Consider the following 15,961-nt stretch of genomic DNA (forward strand, 5'->3'; position numbering starts at 1 on the left):
GCAACTGGGCATCAACAGACGTCGTGTGAGGGAACTAAGCACAAAACACAAACACTATGCGAGTCCATGATGGACATGGTCCTCGGACACTCAGGGCATTTTCTAAACCCGGCCATGCTGAAAAAAAGAGTGGGTGCGTGGTCGGTGACTGTCAGGCACTGAGAGGTATGCCACAGGGAACCAACAGCAAATCACGTAAAAACTTGCTGGGCCAGATTTTAAAAGCCCTGCGCGCGTAAATCTAGCTGGATTTACACGCGCAGGGCACTCGAGCGCCGGCGCACCTATTTTGCATAGGCTGCTGGCGCGCTCACAGCCCCGGGACGCGCATAAGTCCCGGGGCTTCGTAAAAGGGGCGGGGAGGGGGCGTGTTCGAGGGCATGCCCAGGGTCATGGGGCAGTTCGGTGCGGGTCCGGGGCGTGGCGCTGGCCTGGGGGCATGGCTGAGGCCTCTGGACCAGCCCCCAGGTCGGGTTATGGCACTCCAGCAGCCCACTGGCGCGCGCAGATTTACGCCTGCTTCTGGCAGGCGTAAATCTGCCAACAAAAGTAGGGGGGGGTTTAGATAGGGCCGGGGGGGGGGGGGGTTAGGTAGGGGAAGGGAGGGGAAGGGGAGGGGAGGCAGAAGGAAAGTTCCCTCCGAGGCCGCTCCAATTTCGGAGCGGCCTCGGAGGGAACAGGCAGACGTGCCGGGCTCGGCGCGCGCAGGTTGCAAAATGTGCACCCCCTTGCGCGCGCCAACCCTAAATTTTATAAGATACGCGCGGCTACGCGCGTATCTTATAAAATCCAGCGTACTTTTGTTCGCGCATGCGTAATTTTATAAAATCTACTCCGCTGAGCGTCAGAGGGAACGGAGCGCAATGGGGGACCCAGGTGAGGGAGATTTTAAGAAGCTAAACTTCAAATATTTCCATGAGGAAAGGTGTGAGGATATTTATTACAGAGCTCCTAACCACGAGGCAACTTGCTGCACATAAAAAAAAGAGACTTAAGGGGACCCCATGTGGCCACAGGGTTAGTGGCATGCTGGGCATGCTCAATGTGCCAGTCAAAGTTCTAGAAACTTTTACAAAAGTATTCCGTGACAGGGCTCCATCTGATGATGTCACCCACATGTGAGGACTATCATCCTGCTTGTCCTGGGAGAACATGGATGTTCACAGTGTGTACCTGTTTTCCTGGCCTGCACAAAGCCACATCTCCCAGGCGCCCAATGCTTTTCAGCGCTAGGGACATACAATTCTAGCCGAGTGACTCCTTATTAACATGGCAGCTCATTAAAATAAAGCATCAGATGCCCAGGAGAGGTGGACGTGCACGCATTGAAAAAACGGGTGCCCAGTTTGGATGCATGCTTTTACATGCATGATAATGCATCGGTCTGTAGATGGGAAAAGCTTTTAGTAAATAACTACCTAAGTTAGTAGATTCCTGTAGTTCAAAGTTTTCTTTTGCATTATAAAATATCTAAGTGCAGGGCCATGCTTTCATTAGGCAAACTAGGTGGTCGCCTAGAGCACCAGACTTTGGTGGTGGCAAAATCCCAACAGCATGAGGCCAAAAGGGATGCTGTGCCACAGCCAATACCATTAGAGAAGGGAGTGATGTGCTGGATAGGGGTGTGCATTCGGATTGACCGCATTAGTAAAACGCAACTCATATTTTTTTTTTACTTAAAAAATTGATTCGACATAAACGATCGGATTTCCCACATATCGAACATATCTATGTTCGATATGTGGGAAATCGCGATTGTTGAGCCAAAATAAAAATATAAACCCCCTCACCCTCCTTAATCCCCCCCCCCCCCCGACTTACCACAACTCCCTGGTGATGGAGCGAGGAGTGAGGACGCCATTTCTGCAATCCTTGGCGAGAAGCATGTGACGTCGGCGGCACGTCGAGTGACGCCGGCGTCACGTGATTCCCAGCTCGTTCGCGCCGGACGGCTCGTTCGGCCCAAAAAGAACTTTTGGCCAGCTTGGGGGGGTCAGGAGGCCCCCCCCCACTTGCCGGGAATCACGTGACGCCGCGTCTGAGTGACGCGGCGCCACGTGATTCCCGGCAAGTTCGCGCCGGACGGCTCGTTCGGCCCAAAAAGAACTTTTGGCCAGCTTGAGGGGGTCAGGAGGCCCCCCCAAGCTGGCCAAAAGTTCTTTTTGGGCCGAACGAGCCGTCCGGCGCAAACTCGCCGGGAATCACGTGACGCCGCGTCACTCGACGTGCCACCGACGTCACATGCTTCTCGCCAAGGATTGCAGAAATGACGTCCTCACTCCTCGCTCGATCACCAGGGAGTTGTGGTAAGTCTGGGGGGGGGATTAAGGAGGGTGAGGGGGTTTAAATTTTTTTTTGCACATATGTACATATACCCAACTCATTGGATTTTTTTTATGTCCATATTGGCCGCAAGTGGGACCCCCTTTCGGACATAAAAAATATGAACATAAAATTTTGCTCTGCACATCCCTAGTGCTGGAGCCATTATCACTGGTAAAAGGGAGTGCTTTACTGGAGGTATGTTAGGGGAGAGGGTGCTTTGCCAAAGGTTCACCTAGGGTGCTAAATACTCTTGCACAAGCTCTGTCTAAATGATATTTGTAATTTTAATTTAATCAAATATTTCCCTAAAAGATCTTAAAAAAAGATAACTTTTATTTCTAAAATATGGATTTTTTAAAATAAGAAAGTTTTGAAATTATCCTAAATTATTTTGCAAAGGCAATGCAATTTATTTGAAGCGCATCTTCTAGTATTTTAAGATTTTTATCCAACGAATAAATGGGCCTAAAGGGTCTGGGACTCAATTGATACTACTTTCAAGGTTAAGAATTTTAAAATACAAGCAATCTTAAAGTGATATTACTTATTTCAAGTAAGGTTCTTGAATTTAGATATTATTTTATATAGCAGCAGATAAGTAACTTCAAGTTTTAAACCATATTGGTCCTATATCCAGGATTAAAAATGCCAGATATCTTAGACTATGTAATATGTAATATGATTTCTCTCAGATTATTTTAATAGCCCAATATTCAAAAGAATATCTTGTGCAGTTGACTGGGTCACACATCTATTGCTACCATTACCAGAGAGATTTTGCTATGTGCCAAAAGTTTCCAAATTGAAGCAAGCAAAAATAAGTGTGCAAAGCCAATCCCAATCACATGAGAAAGGGTGAGTTTTGGAGGCAATCCCATGGATTGGGAAAAGTATGGCACACTTATCGAAATACATCCATTGGGCATTGATGTTTTCTAAAAGTAAGAAAAACAGAATACAAGGTTGACCCTTTAAAACTGCAGCAATTTTGCAGCAACTCATGAATTTGCACAGCAAGGCACAACATTTTGTTTGATCTCAATTAGAGTGGTCAATAAAATAGAGGTCATCAGCAACTTGTTTGCTGACCTTTATTTTTCTCTGTCTTTAAACAGATTAACATTGTGGACCTATGTTTGCAACCTTATTGTTTGCTTATTTTATTTTGTGGGATTCCTTTGACTTTAATGCTTGACTACAATAATATGTATTTTATTGAATAAGAGATATATTTTTCTTTGTCAACACTGTTTTATGTTTTTATTGGTTATTTTTAATTGTCTGTTTTAAGGTTTTATTTACTTTGAATGTTTCTATGTAATCCGCTTTGAACCATGAAATATGCAGAATTTAAATCTTGAAAATAAATAAATGGATGTTAGATTTTCTTCTAATTTGCAAGATTCCTAAAATAAAGTACATACTATTTTGATATTAGCTATTAAATACATAATAAAATACGATTAAACATTTTGGAGAATGTTTTCAGTTTTAGCATGTATCTTTCCAATTAAAAAGAAAGCAAGACATGCATTTGGGCTGCAGAAATCCAAGGACTAAATACTCTATTTATATTCTGCTTTTGGAACTTCAAAGCAGATTACATTCAGGTATTGTAGGCATTTCTCTATCCCCAGAAGGCTTCCATCAAACTGGGTGATGCATCAAGGCACATTAGTGCTCTAACTCGCGGTATATCTTGTATATCGCTTGATATTTTGCAACTCCCTGCCCAGGGTTCCTCCCCTATTAAATTGACCTTCTTTGCATGTGATTTTTATGGATGAATAATGCGAATGCATGTAAAGAAGGTCATGCATAGTCAATTTGATTTAACAATTTTATCACGGCCGATCAAGAAGGTGGTCAGTCATGATAAAATAGCAAGACCATTTTGAAATGCATTATATGTGCAACTGGAGTCTCGGGACCCCAGTATGGGTCCTGAGGCTCCTGCCACACATTTAAAGTGGCAGAAAACAAAAAACTCGCTGCCAAACAGGGAGGTTGAGTGGGGTTCGGTGCTGACCCTCATTACATTCCAGGGCCACCTTGCCTGGTGTCCCCAACACTTCCAAAACTTTTTAAAATAGAAAAAAATGCAAGAAATATTTCGAGCACCCCCCATCCATGTAAAAAATTGGTTATGGTTCTGGCCCATCCCCACTCCCCAAGTGACAAAGATCCTATCCCAGTCCCACCCTCCAAAAGTGACATTGATCCTGTTCTAGTCCCAACTGTCTACCCCTCACTCCCCCCCCCCCCCAAGTGACAATGATCCTGACCTGGTTACACCTTTCCCACCCCTCATCCCTCCAAGTGACAACAATCCTGTTCCAGTCCCACCTGTCCATACCCACTGCCTTCCCCCCCCCAGAAGCCAGAAAAAATAGGGTGTAGGCAACCATTCCTTAACACCCCTCCCACACCTCCTCAAACCTTGAAATGGATCCTGTATTGGGGCCGGGTGAAAGCCAGGAAGGGGGAGGGCAGTGGGATCTGCTGCTGCTGATGATGATCATTGTTTGGTGGTGGGGAAACAGGTCCATGATGGGGAGGGAGATGAAATGGGTTTTGGATCTCTTCCCCCTGATGCTGGGCAGGAGGAAGAGAGAGAGGTGGGTATAGGAGTAGGGAGAACTGGTGCTATGTGAGGAGGAAAGAGAGGCTTAGAGCAGAAGGATATGGTGCTGGGAAGTGGAGAAAAGGAGTTTGGGGATGGGGAATTGATGTTGGTGAGGAGAGAGAAGGGTTCAGGAATAAGGAGAACTGCTGATGGGCAGAATACACAGGTAGACAGTAAGTTTTTGGGCCATAGATTTAGTGCACCTGAATTCTAAAAATGCTGTAAGTCTCATTGGGCCTCATTTTCCAAGCCGCTCTCACGCGATAAGGGACCTTTCGCACACGAAAAGTCCCTTATCGCATGCGATACCAGGATGGGGGTGGAGTCGGCCCTGGAAGAGGAGGAGTCGGGGCTTCACCGGGGCCGACTCTGCGCCGACACCACAGACAGCAAAAAGGAAAGGCCCTTTTCGCGTCCACTTTTGCTCCCAATAGCTACACCTCCTATGGTGGCGCTATTGGGTGCGAAACCGGCAGCGATCGCACCGCGACAGTGCGATCGCTGCCAGCTAGCGCAGGCCCGCCCCCCCAAATCGGCCCCCCGCCCCTCATTTCCTAAAGTATCGCAGGCCTGCGATACTTTAGAAAATGAGGCCCATTGTGCGTTCCTTAGAACAGTGGTTCTCATCCGGTGTGTCGTGACACATCAGTGTATCGCCAAGCACTGGCAGGTATGTAGTAGAGATGTGCATCGTTTTTTGTGTTCGTGTCGTTCTTTGTTTTTCGGCTGCCATGGAAATTGTCGGTTTTTTTTGGTTCGGGTCTTTTTTTTCGCGAAAAATCGATTTTTAGTTAGTGCACGCTAACTCCCCATTAGTGCGCGCTAACTCCTGTTAGCGCGCACTAACAAAAACCGTTAGATTTTGTTAGTTTTTGTTAGTTTTTGTTTGTGCGCGCTAACGGGAGTTAGCGTGCACTAACGGGGAGTTAGCGCGCACTGACTCCCGTTAGTGCGCACTAATCGGAAAAACGAATTTTTGCGAAAAAACGGGAAAATCCTGATTTTTTTCGGGCTCCCGGAAACATGCCGAATTGGACAATTTCGTTGCAATTTTCCAATTCGTAAAAAACGAATGCACATCTCTAGTATGTAGTGCACTTCCTCATCTCCCATTGCTCTTTCCTCTCTCTCCCCACCCTAGCGAGTCGCACAGAATTCTTCAACAAACACTGCTGCCTGTTCTGTCAGCACATTCCAGCCCTGAGCGGAATGGCAGCAGTGTTTGTGGAAGCCGGAAACAATAACATGGCCTTCTCTTCTTCCTGCCCCTGCGGCCCAGAAGAGGAAGTGATGTTTACTGGGCATGCAGGAAGAAAAAAGTGCCATGCATGCTGCTGTTGTGGTGGCCACTGCCAAAATCATGTCCCAAGGCTCCCCCCGCAGTGGTAAGAAGGCAGCATTTAGCTGTTTGCCTGTGCTGTGATCATTGCAGCACAGAGCACTGAGCTGAGAATGTGGCCGCAGGGATTTCCTGCCACACTGTTGTTTGGAAAATCCATCGATTAGCTGCCCCGGGTTGCTGATGAATGAAGTGGCAAAGCATCTCCCAGATAAGATCAGTGCTTGGCTCCTACTGATTGCATGGAAAGTGGACATTAAAGGCACTTCCCACATTTCAGTGATCTAATCATTGTCACTGGTTATTTCAATTATGGATGCTCTTCCTAGGCTGGATGTAGTGAGTCATTGGGCAGACCATTGCTTTACTAATTATCAACCTATAACTGTCAACTTAGTGAAAGTACAAATTTCTAAGTAGACCTGGATATTTGAGAAGAGGGATGTTAAGCATGGAAAGGGAGTAGTATTACAGGCTGGTTACAGAAAAGCACAAGGAGCTGTGACCCCAGTATGATTGGGAGCTGAGCAAACTCCTTCCCTCCACAAAGGATCTTCAGCGAATCTCAATTCTCATCCTCAGTGCTCTCCCCCTGCTGTTTCAGCACTGATACCCCCAGTTGGAGCCTTCCCAATGCCGCATCCTGGAGCAACTAATCGATGGATTTCCCAAAAAGCAGCGTGGCAGGAAAACCCCACAGCCACATTCTCAGCTGACTGCTCTGAGCCACAATGATTGTGACACAGGCAAACAGCTGAGTGCTGGAGTGACTCTCCCTGGCCCTCTTCTGGGCCAGGGAGAGTCACTCCAGTTCAGTTCCCAGCTGTCACAATTCTGCTTTAATAGCAGCAAACCGGCTAACTTGTGCTGTGGATGGCATGCGTGCTGGGGCTGGGGGTGAGTGAGATAGAGAGAGTGAGTCAGCATTTATGTAAGTGTGGGAGAAAATGTGTTTGATTGAGACTGTGCATGTAAGAGAGAGAAAACGTGTGTGAGAGAAAGAGACTGGTCAGGGAGGTGTGAGAGAAAGAGACTGGTCAGGGAGGTGACTGATGGGTGTGTGTGTGTGTGAGAGAGAGAGAGAGAAAAAAAATGAGAGATTGGTTGGGGAGGTGACAAGTGTGTGTGTGAGAGAAAGAGAGACTGGGTGGGAGGTAACTGATGTGTGTGTGTGAGAGAAAGAGAGATTAGTCAAGGAGGTGACTGGTACTTGTGAGTGAGAGAAAGAGAGGTAGGTCAAGGAGGTGACTGGTGTGTGTGTGAGAGAAAGATGACTGGTGTGTTAGAGACAGAAAGTGTGTGTGTGTGTGCATGAGGCAGACTAGTCATGGGCCCTAAAAAAGTCATGGGCATGAAGTCAGAGCTTCAGCAGCTATTGCTGCTTTGGTGTGTGCTATTGACCTACAAGGGAAAGCAGTAGGAGAGCTGCTGAAGAGAGAAAATAAAAGTGGCTGTTTAAGTTTATCATACTTGATTGACTTTCATTTTAATTATTGGGCATTATGTGATGTGTCTGTTGTTTGAAATACATTATTAGTGTTTAGAAAATTTTTAATAATTTTGTAAGTTTTTAATGATTGGATATTATTCTGTTTATCAGTTGTTTTCAAACATTATATTTATTATTCTTGTTTTAAAATTATTATTTTATTATTTGAGAAATGTTTAAATAGAAATGTGTAGACAAAAACTGAACTGGAAACAGCAAGAAGCCAGACTGAGTGGATGCAGTGCAACAATGGAAAAACAAAAATATTAACCTGATGGTCACTTTATTCTGTATTTGGTGAGTGTCTGTCTATTTTCTGTGTGTGTGAGTATTCTGCAAGCTTGTAGTTCTGTGTAGGGATTTATAGCAGTTTGGCTAGTGGGAGATGCATTGGTGTTTAGGGCCTGGTTAAATATTTGTAGAGTAGCCTTTTCATAGGTAGGGTTTGTACTGTTTGAATGAGATCCATAATGCAGGTGTAACTTTGTGCAGATTAGTTTGTGAGCATTATTGCTGATCCTGGGACTATGTTGGGTGCTATATTTCTGTTTCCATTTCTCCAGTTTTGCACTGAATGCAGAGTGGCCTTTTTGGGTTTTCATTCCAGTCTCTGTCTCCATATTTGTAATTTGTGGTGTTTCTGTACTTGGTGAAGGTCGATTCTATGTGTGTGACCGAGGTGAGTTATTTTACTAGCATGTGGGCATTTTATCATATTATTTGTTGTGTTTTATCAATAGGACATGTATTAATGGTAAGTTACTGTTTTTTTTTCATAAGGAGGGTTATTGTGCCTGGTAGAAGAAAGTGTTTAGGTTGCTGTTACTGAGATGTATGGTAAATTGAACGGGGAATGTCCTAGTTTGGTTCTGCACCCATTGCTGGGAGTCAGAGCAGTTCCTGTAGATACAGAGTATATGTTTACATTTAGCCCCGAGATGATCATGTGTTCAGTGTTTCATGCATGTGAGAACCATCTGTCAGCAGTGTCCCGACAGAAAAAAGGTTGAGAATCGCTACCTTAGAAAACTGGTCAAAAATCTCAAATGTCCCTGTCCATGAAGAGAAATAGGAAAGGGGGAAGGGGGCAGGGAGTGAGAGAAAGTGAATGGGGGCAGGGAACAATAAAGAGAGAGAGCAGGGCACAGGGGCGGGAAGGGAGCAAGGGAGGGATAAGGATAGTCGCATACAAGATGATGCAATGTAGTGCTCTCAGCAGAGCGCACTGGTAAACCTGTGGTTGGACGGGTGTTTTGGACGTGCATCCACAGCCCCTTATGCAATAAGGGGATTAGCAAGTCCAAAACACTCATCCAACCCCCCCCCCCCCACCCCGCCCGCAAAGCTCATAGCACTCAGTATATGTAAATGAAATATTGATGAGGCTATTAGATTGTACCCTGATGTAAAAAAAAAAGGGTGCCTGACATGCACGATTTAACCATCAAAAATTAACACTTGCCCTGGAGCCGGTGTTAAGTTCTGAGGAACCCCAAAAGTTGAACAAAAAAGCAGAAAATACTACTTTTCTATGGTTCTTCCAACTTAATATCGTGGCAGTATTAAGCCACAGGAATCTCAGAAAGCAGGAACTCGAAAAAAAATAAAAAATGTCTTGATGGCAGTCATAGCATTGGCCCAATAGATACTTAAGTTTTTTGTAGCAGGAAAAGTTTCTGAATTCTGAAAAGGCTATAAGCCATCTTCTGTGTTCTGCGGAAAGGTGTTTCACAGAAGTCTGTCAGTTCAGCTTTCTCTAGCCACTGTATTAGTGTGATTTTGAACTTTAAGCATGGCTATGAGTAGGAGATGATGATTTGATGATGGCTATGAGTAGGAGATGAGTATTTGATGATGTGATCTCTCTGTTGTGTGATATGTTTATATGAGTAGGAGATGGGCGGGGAGGAGAAGGGTTGTGGTGGGGTGGATGCACAAATATAAGTTTTGGCCCTGGGTTTTGGAGACCCAAGGAACATCTCTGCAGTGAGAAAAGCTTGTATTATCTAAGTCATATGCTTCAGGGACCTCCAAAAGTTTAACCTTCCAGATAATCAAACATGTCCAGTTTCATCTTGTACGTAAGATAACATTTTGCAGAATAAGATCTGCAATCTTGTTTGAACTTATGTTGCGATAGCAATTGTTCCAATGTAGTAAAACTGATTTTTAAGTAAAAACATCTCTGATGCACTACACAGATGAAAATATGTGCAGAATTTAGCAAGTGTGTACAATAGTAAAAATCAAAGACTTTCCATATCTGAATGCATAAAGCAAAACATTTTCTTACCGGTTGTAGTAAAATTGCTTTGGGCTAATATAAAGAAAGAGAAACAAATTATCTTTACATTTCTGTTCCAAGTGTCTCATGCATATTGCATTCAGCTTGGGATGCTGTTATAAGTATTACAACCCTAGTTTCTGAATAAGATAAACTTATACTTGTGGTATTCCAATGTTTTAAACATAGCACACAAATTAAAAGAACAATATATTCTAATATTCTGTTCAGAGAAGTCACAGGGAAGATAAAAATTAAAATGGTCGCACAGACTTCCATATGTGCTCGCAACTGGATGCGCTGCAGGTACATGCAGGTTGTGAAATAGGCCAGGCGCATGTAAGTGTGCTCCTAATTTTAAGCATGTACATGAAGAGCAGGAAAATGTCTGATTTGAGATGTTCAAGTAATAGAATTTTATAACATGTGCGGGTCCAGGACATGACCAGTTTTACCAGTTTATCCACCAGTTTGCCTGGTCTATAGCTGGTTCTTTAGCCTACAACCCCTCCCCAGTTAACCCAGCCCTCTCAATCAGTTTATATGTTGTGCCTAGAAATCTTTTTATACTGAATTACATCTCAGCTATAACATAAGTAAAGTTGCGCTGAAATGAACCTGGATGCTTGCCCAAGTGCATACAAACATATGTGCCTATTAGGGATGTGCAGCAGGGACGGATTCATCCCATTCAGAATTCATATTCGTGGGGAGCCAAATCCATTGCATCCATTCTCGGGGGACCCCGATCCATTCATTAGTTACGTATGTATTTGATTCCCAAAAAACCCCCCATCCCAACCCTTTACATTTAACTAACTACAACCTCCCACCCTCCTGACCCCCCTCCCCTCCACTCCCAAGGCTTACCAAAAGTCCCTGGTGGTCCATCGGGGGTCCTGGCGTGATCTCCTGCACTCGGGCTGTTGGCTGCCGGTATTCAAAATGGCATCGATAGCCTTTGCCCTCACTATGTCACAGGGGCTACTGGTGCCATTGGTCGACCCCTGTCACTTGGTAGGAGCAATGGACGGCCGGCACCATCTTGTGCTCCTACCATGTGATAGAGGCCGACCAATGGCACCGGTAGCCCCTGTAACATAGTGAGGGCAAAACCTATTGGCGCCATTTTGAATACCGGCAGCTGACAGCCTGTGGGCAGGAGATCACTCTAAGACCCCTGCTGGACCACCAGGGACTTTTGGTAAGTCTTAGGGGGGTCAGGAGTGTGGGGGGGTTTATTTGTTAGATACATTGTATTCGTGGGGGTTTGCCATAAGTTTTGTGACACCACGAATACAACAAATAGGGACATACATGTTGCGGATTGCCAATAAGTCAAAAACGAATGCACATCCCTAGGGGTAGATTTTATAAATTTGGTCACACGCGTAGCCGCGCATATCCATTAAAATCTGGTGTCGGCGCGTGCAAGGCTGACCAAAATCGGCAGCCTGCACGCACCGACCCGCGCAGCCTGCCTCCGTTCCCTCCAAGGCCTCTCCGAAATTGGAGCGGCCTCGGAGGGAGCTTTCCTTCGGCCTCCCCCACCTTCCCCTCCCTTCCCCTACCTAACCCCCCCCACGGCCCTACCTAAAACCCCCTACCATTGTTGTACAAGTTACACCTGCTTGAAGCAGGTGTAACTTGTGAGCATTGGACCAGCCATGCCGATGATGCACCGGCCGAGACATGCCGCCCGGAATGCCCCCCCAGGAAAGCCCCAGGACTTACGCGCATCCAGGAGCTTGCGAGCACCGCCAAGCCTACTCGACATAGGCTCGGCGCACGCAGGGGGAGTTTGGGCCAGGTTTTCGGGGGGTACGCATGTATCTTATGCACGTACCCCTTTGAAAATCTGGCCCCTAGTGGCTATCTCTTCGTACTGCCTCTGAACACCCTCCCCATTTTTCCGATGCAGGGAAGGGGGATGTCTAGGCGGAAGATTGGCCCTAATCTTGTCCTGCCATCTCATGGTACTCCCTGGATGGCGGTCCCAGAATCTGGACCAGCTGGTCTTAGCAGATGTTCTGTCACTGTAATTGTCCTTCCCTTTTGTCTCTCTTACTATTCCTGCGTTCGTTTGCCCCGTCCTTCCTTCCTTCCCTCTGCCTTCCACTCTTTCTCTCTTTCCTAGCTCCTTAGCATCTTAACATTGCCTCTAGAGCACCATAAGAGGCCCAAGCTTAAGTCAGAGCTGTAGTCTTGGGCTGCCTGGCTGCTGCCAAAAAGTCCTCATCTCCTGCTGATATGGAGTACAATCCTCAGCTCTTGCCTTGGGGATGAAGAATCAGGACAAAAATGAAAGAAAAATTATTTAAAGGTGCAAAGAGATGTACAAGCTCAGCTCCCCTAGGCAGTTTTTTTCTTGCAGTAATGATTTCATGGGAAATATGACATCAGTTGCTAAAGTGCATTAACATCATCACATTGATGTCTGACATTAGAATGCACATTATCAGTGCAGTTAATGGACGATGCAATAAAAGTTAGGTTTTTGCATTTTGTAATGTGTCTGCAATGACACTGTTAAAATAAAAAAAATAATTAGATTTTTACATTAACGGTTTTAACGTAAATTGTGGAAATTTAAAATTAACTGAGTAGCATGTTTTGCATCTCAATAACTCACTGAAATATTTTGGTGTTAGCCCACATTAGTGGTAATGTGGATTAGTGCACTAAGGGGCAATAATGCATATAAACACTTGCATTACGTTAACGCTCATTACTGCATAGACTCTTGAATTATTTACAACTAAATTGCACAAATACTAGTATTGGAACATTTTGTTTCCAAGAGGTTCTCCCATTGAAATTGTCCTTCCCTTTCATCTCTCTTTCTGTTCCTGGGTTCCTTTGCTCCTTTCTTTCTTCCCTCCCCCTAGCCTTCCCCTCTTTCCTACCTCCCTTTGCCTCTATCATTGCCTCTAGAGCACCATAAGAGGCCGAAGCTGAAGTCAGAACTGTAGTCTTGGGCTGCCTGGGTGCTGCCAAAAAATCCTCATCTGCTGATAGGGACAAGGGTCACTTCTGCACCTCTAGCAGCCTGGAAGCTTCTTATGGTCGTGTAGTGCTTTATTGTTCAGCGATCAAGGAAGTCCAGAAAATATTATTAAAATATCAAAATGGCAGGAAGTCTTACCCAGAGGAGTCAGTATTTCTGTTGGCTGTGGTTTCTCTGTTAGATATAGAAAATTGTAGATTGCATTACATATAATCTTTATATTGTCTTTTATACAGAATAAAAATAATACCAATTTGTGTTTGAAAATTGTTATTATTGTAGCAAATCCTGATGTTCAGTTAAATATAGAAGTATTTTATTAACCGCTAAATTGTGATTGTTCTGTATGATAGATATCAAATGAAATACTTGGAGGATGGTAATGAAAGCCATTTCCATGGGTATAACTCTTGGGCCATTTGAATATTGCCCTTCCTCTTCATCTGTAAAAATGCATTCTTGTGTATGTCAACAATTCAGACAGAAGGAGAAATGTTGAAAAAAATTGAAAATTTAGAGAATACAACTCATGCACTGAATTTGAGAGTTGTTAATTTTCCTGTGTTGGATCATCTTTCCCCGGTTGAACTTTTTAAGGAATATATGACGTACATATTGAAAATACCAACAGCATGTATTCCAGCCATAGTAAAGGCATATTATATAGGATCTAAAAAAGAACTAATGAAAAAACAGGAAAATATGGAAGAACAGAATCCTATAAATCAAGTACCATTGAACATTTCTGAAATATTGCAAAGCTCTCAGGAATTGGAAGTGAAAAGAAGAGAGGCACTCGTGATACCCTTTGCTTTCATGTCTGAAAGAGATACTATTATGAGATTTTTCTTTCGATGGAGATTCTCAACATTCTACGGGCAAAAAGTTTGGTTATATCCTGACCTTGCAAGGAATACACAACTGCGTAGGAGAACATTTATAGCTCTTAGGCAGGATTTATCTAAGGGGATTAGTTTCATCTTAAAATACCCATGCAAATGTCTGGTGAATTATATGAATGAAAAATATGTTTTTACAGACCCGGAACAACTAAAGGGGGTTTTGGGAATAACAGCATAAATTATCTGATAGTAAATAATGCAGGGGGTCCAGTGTTTCTTAAGTATTTTTTCTTTATAGAAAAATCTGCTACATTTTCGTTATATCTCTCCCCACGTTACCTATAATTTTGGGGGGAAGGTAAATTTTGGTTGTATAATAAAAGTTAAATATGTGCTATTATTATTTCTGTAAACCTCATTGTTACCTTAGAAAGAGAGATTCTTGTAATTTGTTTAATTGCAAATAAAAAAAAAAAAAATAAGGCCAGGTGCATGTAAGTGTGCCCCTAATTTAAGCATGTATATGCAGAGCAGGAAAATGTCTGATTTGAGATGTTCAAGTAATAGAATTTTATAACATGTGCATGTCCAGGACATGACCAGTTTTACCAGTTCATCCACCAGTTTGCCCAGTCTATAGCTGGTTCTTGAGCCTACAACCCCTCCCCAGGTAACACAGGCCTCTCAATCAGTTTATATGTGCCCAGGGCCTGTGCAAGGGTATTGGGCGCCCTAGGCAACCCTTGCGCTGCCGCTCCCCCCCTGTTTTGGCACCAATTGTGTGTTTGTGGCACCACGTGGCTGCTCTTCAGTGTCCCCTACGGCTCGGCGCCCTAGGCGACCGCCGAAGTTCGCCTAATGGACGCGTCGGCCCTGTATGTGCCTAGAAATCTTTTTATACTGAATTACATCTCAGCTATAACATAAGTAAAGTTGTGCTGAAATGAACCTGAATGCTTGCCCAAGTGCATACATACATATGTGCCTATCTCTTCACCCTGTCTCTGAACACCCTCCCTATTTTTCCTATGCGACATATGCGTGCATCAATATTTGCGCACATATGTGGCCAATTTATATAATTGGCTGGCCGTAAATAAGCAATGCATGCGCGTCCATCTCCTGGTTTTGGGGCACATATTGCTTTTAAAATTCTCTGTAAAATTATTAGAATTACATGCTTTTTTTCTTTAACTGTTACCTCTGTCCTCAAATCAATAAGGGTCTGGTGTACTAAGCTGCAGTAAATTTGGAAGATTACCTGGGATAACCTTGTAAATGTACCACCCACAGAAAATACAGGTTTACCACAGTATGTAAAATACTTCCACATGCAAATTAGGGCCACGTTAAAATCCCCAAGGTAGTATGTACTATTCTTGTAGCAATGCTTATGGCAGGCACAGCTAGACTGTTAGTGTGGGAAAATCCTGGCCTCCTTGTACTAACCAGTGCTAAGTCTAGAGGCTAAGAGATGGATTGTGAAGGTGAAAAGGGATGATCATACTCAGCTCCTTTAGGCACTATTTTTCCTGCAGTAATGATTTCACAGGAAATATGACATCAGGCAGTAAGGCGCATTAAAATCATCACATTAATGTCTGATTTTAGAACGTAGATTAACAGTGCAGATAATGCACCATGCACTTTGCAATTTGTCATGTGTCTGCATTGATACTGTTCTTAATATAAAAAGACTAGCCGTTAAGCCCGTAACAACGAGCTAAATTAACATTTTTTTTGGTCCATTTCTTTACCCCTCATTCTTCCCTCCCCCCCCCTCATTCTCCCTTCCCTTCCCTCATTCTCCCCTCCTCCCTCATTCTCCCTCACCCTCTAGTCTCCCTCCCACCTCCCCCCTCCCCCTCTCTCAATCCCCTCCCCTCCCCTCTCAGCTCATTCACAACCTCTTCGGATGGTGCAGATGGAAGATCTCCGGGGGAGGTCCCTCCCTCTCTCGCGCGAGCCGCCACCACTACTGCTCCTCGCCGCGCCAGAGGTCCCTCCCTCGCGCGTGCTACCGCCACTACTGCTACTGCTCCTCGCCGT

The 15,961-nt window shown here is 44.4% G+C and overlaps 1 protein-coding gene across 1 annotated transcript in view; it reads right to left on the reverse strand.

The window, feature by feature from the left end:
- The window catches only part of LOC115082229 (integumentary mucin B.1-like), a gene marked incomplete at its 3' end in the record, with an annotated part of 116,868 nt that overhangs the window by 25,271 nt on the left and 75,636 nt on the right, over positions 1-15,961 (reverse strand). The window contains 2 exon segments of the mRNA XM_029586485.1: positions 10,073-10,096; positions 13,209-13,244.

The sequence above is a fragment of the Rhinatrema bivittatum genome, unplaced genomic scaffold (genome assembly GCF_901001135.1).
Source record: "Rhinatrema bivittatum unplaced genomic scaffold, aRhiBiv1.1, whole genome shotgun sequence".
Lineage (NCBI taxonomy): Eukaryota > Metazoa > Chordata > Amphibia > Gymnophiona > Rhinatrematidae > Rhinatrema > Rhinatrema bivittatum.